Consider the following 8223-nt stretch of genomic DNA (forward strand, 5'->3'; position numbering starts at 1 on the left):
GCCAGATATTTACTTCACATTGACTTAAACTTAATAAAAACAAAATAACTACTTTTTCAGCATACAAAATCAGCTAAACCTCTCAACTCCAACCAGTAAAGTCAAGACTGAATGACTTTTAAGATAACACCACTTTATATGATGAGTTCTAAACTATAGATGGTTTCCAAGAAAACAGGCAGGAGTATTTGGGCCTTCAATATTTCCAGACTCCTGTTCTCAGAACCAAACATTGAATGAAAATATTCCAATCAGATTACCATAAAAAAAACCTAATCACCCATTTGTTCATTTGTTAATGATCACACATTTGTTAATGATTGCACAAAATTGATTTAATTTCCAACTCTATATATTTTCTAATAAAAATGTACATAGATAGACCTATGTTCTTTAATATTATCTCATTTCATATATTTGTAGTAAGTGTAGCATCATTTCTAAAAAATAATATTTTTTCTTTCTGATGAAATTGAAACTTATTTTACATGCATTTACAACATATATCTTAATAATGATTTAGAAAACTTACCATCAGGTGTTGTATTTCATCATCCTTGTTTTTAGTTGGTACTATGTGAACAAAAGTGGCATCTATCTCTTTTGTGTAAATGAAGTAGTGCAAAGTCATGAGGTGTATTTAAAAATTCTACCTCTGCTTATACTCTATATTCCCTTTCTTTTTTCCTTTTTCTCCATGGTACTTACAACCATCAAACATAACGCATAATTAATTTTGTTTTTTATCACCTATTTCCATCCACTAGAATGTAATATCCAGTCAGGCAAGAATAGTTTATTTTATTCACTGCTGTCACTCCCCAGCAATCCGCCGTATACCCCCATGCACATAGTAGGCACTTGACAAATATTTGTTGAATGATGATGGTTGTTACATAAATCAATTTGGCTCCTTCTCTAATGGCATAATGAGGCAATGGATCTCTTCACTGGTTTTTCAAAAAAGAAGTTTACTATTTTAAATTACTTTACTTGCATTAACTTCTTAAGACACTACCCTTTTAAAAAGGTTTTATTGAGAAGTACAGTGCTGTGCAACTTCATTTCAAGATGAGTCTGCACTCCCACCCATTTCAAATCCCTGTACTCACCTAGCTACTATTTGCAAATGATCCCTTACGGATTTACAGAATTCAATCCCTTTCAAACCTACGAGTCTTTCCAGGTCATTGGGGAAATGATTTAATTCTCTGGTGAGCTTAGTAAAGAAATCCAATGTACTTGAATTTTAAAAAAAATGGAGGCAAGGCCACCTTTGCTCTTTTCATAGGTCATTACACAACTATATTCCATAACATTAAATTTGCAGTTGTGTCAAGAGACTTTTCTTTCCTAGAATTTCATATTCCTAACTGGGGTGGAACTCAAAAACCAACTTAAAAAAAAAAAAAATCCATTGAGTGTGGGTTGCAATGGAGCAAAATTTGCATTGGTATAAGCTGTCAGCATTCTAGGCTAACAGAAGCTATAATGTGAAAATACAAATAATCTCCAAATAATTTCCACTTAGCTTTAGAATTAATTACATGCCCTTATAAAATCTGGCTTGTCTTTTTAATTATATACTGCTTAAGTTAATAGTAAAACTAATTTCTGGGTAAGACATTGGTTGGGAAATTTTTGAGAACAGGGACCATATCTTATTCATTTAGAAAGAACCAAAGTGTTTAGCCCATTGCTTTGCATATGGTAAGTCCTAAATAAATGAATAAACCCTTGGAAGAATGAGAAATAGATAGAGATACTGAAGACATGCCTGACCAAGACAAGTAAAATAAAAGATCACATTTTTTAAATTTAAAATTATGAATATTTGATACTGGGTCCCACAATATAAGCACATCAAAAATCATCTACTTTTTCAAGGTATCTAATTGGACTAAACCACTTTAACCTACCTTTATAACTTCTAAATGAATATTGTACATTAATTTGTTATTATAATAAGCTGCTTAATAATGGGTAGGCTTTTTCTTCTTTTCCAGTTATATCATCCTAAACAACTTAGAAAATATTTCCAAGATCCTCCTGTTCCTTCACATTAATTGTCATTTTATTGAAGCCACATTTTCCAGTGATAGCATGATTTATTTGGCTGTAGTTAAAGAAAGTCAGGGAATGGAATTCAAGGAATTTCAGAAAGATTGCTGATTAGCTATCCTTCTAAACTGTGTGTATATGTGTGCATATTGCAGCCAAAGATACAAAAGAAATGAAAAATTCACTAAATAGGTTTATATTTAACAATCAGGAAGAAAAATTTATAGAAATGTCAAATATTTTTATGCTAATAGTGCTACCCTTTAAAAAGAAGCAAATTATATTTGGGAGGCCGAGGCAGGCGGATCACGAGGTCAGGAGATCGAGACCATCCTGGCTAGCATGGTGAAACCCTGTCTCTACTAAAACTACAAAAAAAAATTGGCTGGGCATACTGGTGGACGCCTGTAGTCCCAGCTACTTGGCAGGCTCAGGCAGGAGAATGGCATAATGTGAACCCAGGAGGCAGAGCTTGCAGTGAGTCGAGATCACACCACTGCACTCCAGCCTGGGCAACACAGTGAGACTCCGTCTCAAAAAAAAAAAAAAAAAGAAGCAAATTGTAATAACCAGTAGTTCTCCATTAAGACAACTTTTTATTGTGCCTAATGAAACTAAATACTGTATGTCTGATATAAATGGATTTTTTAAAATCTTAATGAGACTTTGTTTAAAACATGTACTTTAAGTCAGATTTAAGTAAGATCGTTTTTTCCTTATTATCCAATTGCACATTAGAAACTTGAAACAGATGCACAGATTATATCCCAAATCTGTAAAAGCATGAGAATAATAATGTATAAACTGCTAACCTTGAGATCTCAGGAACTCCAGTATTTTCCTGAAGATTCTATGCCTCTGAAAACATATTTTCAGTCTGTTGATATTTCCTCATTTTTTCCTTAAAAAAGAAAATGCATTTCAGCATGTTACACAAGGTTATGTTTTCAAAGAGTAAACTTACTAAAGGTGCCAACATCATGATTACATAGGAGAAAATCAATAGAAATCTTAAACTATGTGTAGTTTTAAATATAGAACTGAATAATCATATAGTATATAATTTAGCAAACAAAGAATATTCTTCTTAGAACAATGTCGTAAATTTCTAACGATCCACACATGGTTTAACTCATTTGTTTGTCTGGTTTCAATCAACAAATACTAATTGGGACAATAAGTTAAAGATATATCCATTCTATTAAGCAGCATTACACAAGACTTAAGCAACTTTCTAGTCTTTAGGAGATTCATATCTTCAAAACACACAAAAATCCAGGGAAATCAACCAAAATGTTGTAGCTTTTGATAGTCAATAAAAATCACAATGAATATTTGTTACAGTTCTTGATTTGTTTGATTTGCTTAATGGAAACTATTTCATTATAAAATTAACTCAAATATTTATATATTCATGATTTAAGATAACTTAGACTTTAAGAAAATATACAAAATATTCTCTAAAATGACATACATTAACAAAAATGTTGTTCTTTAAAATTACAGTGCCATAATTAGAAGTGATTAGTGCAACAATTTAGAGAGATGAAACTGGGCAGTAATGATACATACTTTTTATTTACCCAGACTGAATGTATATAATCACTTTTTCTAAATCACTAATGAATTTTCTACTCTTGTATGTTAAGGTAATATTACCAAGTCCATATAAAAATGTAAAAATTTTCTTTAAAAATGAGGTAGAGAAGCTTGTTCATTTATTGTATTTCCATAGTAGGCAGAACAGAGCTATCATTGATCACAGCCAATGACAATAGCTAGTGTAGAAATTCTACAAATACGTTACTTGAATGAACAAATACCCTACACAAGCAACTTATGCTGCTGTAATTTGAACAAACAAAATACCACAATCTTTAAGAAAAAAATTTGTCTCAGGCAAATTGTGTCTCCAGGATTCGCTTTTTTCCTTTAAACTTCATCAATATCTACATAGATATGCTGAAATAAGGATCTGGAATAAACTGGATTATCTGTGATACAACAATAGCACAGAAATATCAAATTGTGATTGGAATTACAGTGCTAGTAGAGGTTATTGAGTCAGTTTGGTTCTGAGTAACCCCAGATTTGGTAGATAAACTTAAGAAACCTCAGAAAAATGTAACCAAAATTCAATTCTGTTATTTTTAATGATTTTTAGATTTTTAAAAAATTGACAGATAACATTGTATGTTTTGATCATTTACAACATGTTTTGAAGTATAATGCATTATGGAATAGCTAATTCTAGCTAATTAATAAATTATACTACCTCATATAGTTATCATTTTTGTGGTGAGAGTATACAGCAACCTCTCTGTTTACATTTTTCAAAAATACAATATGGCATCATTAACTATAGTCACCTTGCTGTACAATTTTAGGTATAATTTTAAATATCTTAAAATTCTATTGAGAACATTACACATTCAAATGATGGCATACTGAAGACCACTGAAGATATAACTTGGATCATCCTTTGCACTTATTTTGAGGAACATTTAAGAATGGAGCTTTCCCTGTTTTCTCTGTTAAAGATGCATATCCTGAGATTACAATCGAAGAAATTAAAAACCAACAAGCAAGCAGCAAGCAAGCACACAAACAGACCTCTCTTTGTGTCCACTGAATATAGACTTTAAAAAGTTAGAAAATATTTGTGGCTAGGCACAGTGGCTCATGCCTGTAACCCCAGCACTTTAGGAGGGCAAGGTGGGCAGATCATTTCAGCTCAGGGGTTTCAGCCTGGCCAACATGGTAAAACTTTGTCTACTAAAAATATAAAAATTAACGGGGCATGGTGGCACACGCCTGTAATTCCAGCTACCTGGGCAGTTGAAGCACAAGAATTTCTTGAATCCAGGATGCGGAGGTTGCAGTGAGCCAAGATCATGCCACTGAACTCCAGCCTGGGTGACAGAGCAAGACCCTGTCTCAATAAAAAATAAAAAAAAAAGAAGAAGTCTTAAGAAAAAAAAAAGAAAAGAAAAGATATTTGCAACTAAAACAAAATAATTAAATTAGATGTTGAGTTGAATATGTCTATAAATAGCATTCATAATTTAAAGTCAACTTTTCTTGTTAGTGAAAATAACTTCCCTATTAAATGTAATTTCTTATTAAGATACAATTTAAAATTTCATCCTAGAAATAAAATAAAAGTTTCTGCTGCCATAAAAAGAAAATGAGGATGCTATTTCATTCAAGCTCCCTATTTTACAAATAAGAAAACTGACTATGTTAGTGATCTGTAACTAAATCTAAGAAGAAAATTATGGTTTTTTGACTACCCATTATTAAAGTTGAAATTCAAAAACATAATTGTATTTGACAGCCAAATAAATAGAAGTCTTTCTTTAGGCATTAAGATATTCTATTGAGGAAAGCAAAAATATTGAGAAATCTAGTGATCTAAATTTACATATCTTTTTTTTGTTTTTTTTTTTTTGAGACGGAGTCTCGCCCTGTCACCCAGGCTAGAGTGCAATGGCTGATCTTCGCTCACTGCAACCTCTGCCTCCCGGTTCAAGCGATTCTCTTGCCTCAGCCTCTAGTAGCTGGGATTACAGGCATGCGCCACCATGCCTGGCTAATAATTTTTTTGTGTATCTTTAGTAGAGACAGGGTTTCACCATGTTGGCTAGACTGGTCTCAAACTCCCACCTCGTGATCCGCCCGTCTCGACCTCCCAAAGTGCTGGGATTACAGGCGTGAGCCACAATGCCCAGCCACATATCTGTAATTAACCTATAATTTAGACAGAGGCAAAGGTACCCTGGCCTATAGAAGAAAGGGATTCAAACGCTAACCTGTTTGAAAGTAAAGGATATAAAAATAAATCTTATGCATAAAACTGACCCTAACTGAGGCCAGTGAAGCCACTACAGGGAAGTCTACCAAAAAGGAAGACTGTGTGTGGGGATGCAAGCCTTGTAACCCCAGCTACCCTGAAGGCTGAGATGGGAGGATCACTTGAGCCCAGAAATCCAAGACCAGCCTCTAAAAAAAAATGTTGAAGGAGGAGGAGGAGGAGGAGGAGGAGGAGGAGTTGGGAAGAATGACATATTCAATGCAAAGGTCCAAGTATTGGGGATCTGGTGCTCAATGCCTGTTCTGTGTACAATGCACAGTAGTCGATGCAGGCGACCATTCCAGTTTAGCCCCTGTGCTGGGTGGATGTGACTTGGGGACACCAGCTGTGTAAGACTGTGTTAAAACAAAAGTATGTGTGCACACATGTGACAGACAGAATTTTAAAAGTTGTGCTAAGATCGACAGTGCTCACCCTGAGGCAACTTTGTAGAGGAATCATCCAGTGATGTAATGTACCTCAGGAAGATTAAGGGGCAGCTACTCTTCCCTTGCAGGATCCCTGGGCACATCACAAAAGATCAACGGGAAATGCCATTTTTCCTGGAATCCTATCTTTATGAGGTGATCACAAGCACATTGGATAGCCTCAACACTGCCTTTTCATACCACCTATGAGTGGGATCCTCACCCTATGGTTGGGCTTAGCAGAGACAAATGTCCTCTATGGCTGATTCAAGGATAAATATAATCATTCCTGGTACTATGAAAAGTGTTTGAGGAGTTTAAAACTTGTAGAAGACTGATAAATGTATACTTACATAAATATAACATCATTTGTCTTCAAACAACTTTGTTATGCTCATTTAAAGAAGCCCAGGGTCAGATATCTGATTGTAAGTTTTATGAAAAATAAGACAGACATAAACCCATATCATCATTTAGAAATGTGCATCTAACACTTATAAATCACATCTGCTCTTTTCTAATATTTGGGGCTTAATTGAGAAAGTCACCTAGAACCAGTTTTTTAACTTGTGGAAATTCCTTCAATATTGCAATGCTGGTGGGGAAAGTAAAGACACCTCCTTGTTCCAGCCTCTTTAGCTTCCTGGTTGCCCATGGAAATCACTGCAAATTGTCCTGCAAATCCCAGCTGCCATCTTGTTTGGCAATGGTCAAGGCACTCTTCCATGTTTTCAACTTTTTATCTAAAAGGGTACCTTTAGTAGGTCAGTGAGGCACATAGCTGTTGTTGGCATGTTTCAATCAGGAGCCAAGCCAGTCTGCACCGAGATCACTGAAGGTCACGTCCCAATGATAGCACTGACTAAACTATAAAATCACTTGTAATATTTTTAATAGGTGATTCAATGATAAGCTATAAAGAAATAGAACTTGTTTGAAAGGCTGTCATCTTGTTCCTGCCTTTAAAAAAGTCTCTTTTGCCAATGCTGGGGTTTTGAGAATATATCTGTTCCTGTCAGAATCACAGAATTTGAGACGTCTAAGTTGATGACTTCTGCATGTCTGGAAGCTTGGCACACATCACAGCCTAAAAACGTCAAAAGGGAATGATGGTCTATGAACACAAGTAGAGTAATTGTCTGATGTTCTCAAGTGATAATAAAACTTCTAAGTTCAGTGAAATAGTTTAATTGCATCTGCAATTGCATCTCAGAATACAGCATTGCATAATTAATATGCCTGTAACCAGCACAAGTGTCATTTACTCTGAAGGGCAGCTTCCTGACAGAGCAAAGGGCCTGGGGCAAAGAAATCTAGCAGGAGAGAACAATCTTCTATGTAGAGTTGACCCTATTTTTCTTTTTTCTTTTTGAGACAGAGTCTTGCTCTATCACCCAGGCTGGAGTGCAGTGGTGCGATCTCAGCTCATTGCAACCTCTGCCTCCCGGGTTCAAGCAATTCTACCTCAGCCTCTCAAGTAGCTGGGACTACAGGTGCGTGCCACCACACCCAGCTAATTTTTTTGTATTTTTAGTAGACATGGTGTTTCACCGTGTCAGCCAGGATGGTCTCGATCTCCTGACCTCGTGATCCACCCACCTTGGCCTCCCAAAGTGCTGGGATTACGGGCATGAGCCACCACGTGCAGCTGACCCTATCTTTTTAAGAGAAGAAACTTCACTGACTGTCATGTTAATTATATTTACAATTTTTTTTAAAATATCAATACCACTCCAATTTTATACCTTCACCTACATGTTGAAGTACAGCTAACAAAAATATATGCAGTCCATAATTGATTCGTCTACCAAACAACAAAAATGAATTTCCACTGTTTTCACATATGTTGAAATATAAGAAACATTATTACATGACAAAAAA

At 35.0% G+C, this 8223-nt stretch overlaps 1 protein-coding gene across 1 annotated transcript in view; it reads right to left on the minus strand.

Moving 5' to 3' along the window:
* The window catches only part of CSRNP3 (cysteine-serine-rich nuclear protein 3), a 229290-nt gene that overhangs the window by 183834 nt on the left and 37233 nt on the right, over nucleotides 1–8223 (minus strand). Inside the window, exon 3 of the mRNA XM_011990990.1 lies at nucleotides 2874–2962. The gene's annotated coding sequence lies outside the window, so the exon portion shown is untranslated. The remainder of the gene's footprint in view (nucleotides 1–2873; nucleotides 2963–8223) is intronic.

This window comes from Mandrillus leucophaeus, unplaced genomic scaffold, assembly GCF_000951045.1.
Source record: "Mandrillus leucophaeus isolate KB7577 unplaced genomic scaffold, Mleu.le_1.0 Scaffold389, whole genome shotgun sequence".
Lineage (NCBI taxonomy): Eukaryota > Metazoa > Chordata > Mammalia > Primates > Cercopithecidae > Mandrillus > Mandrillus leucophaeus.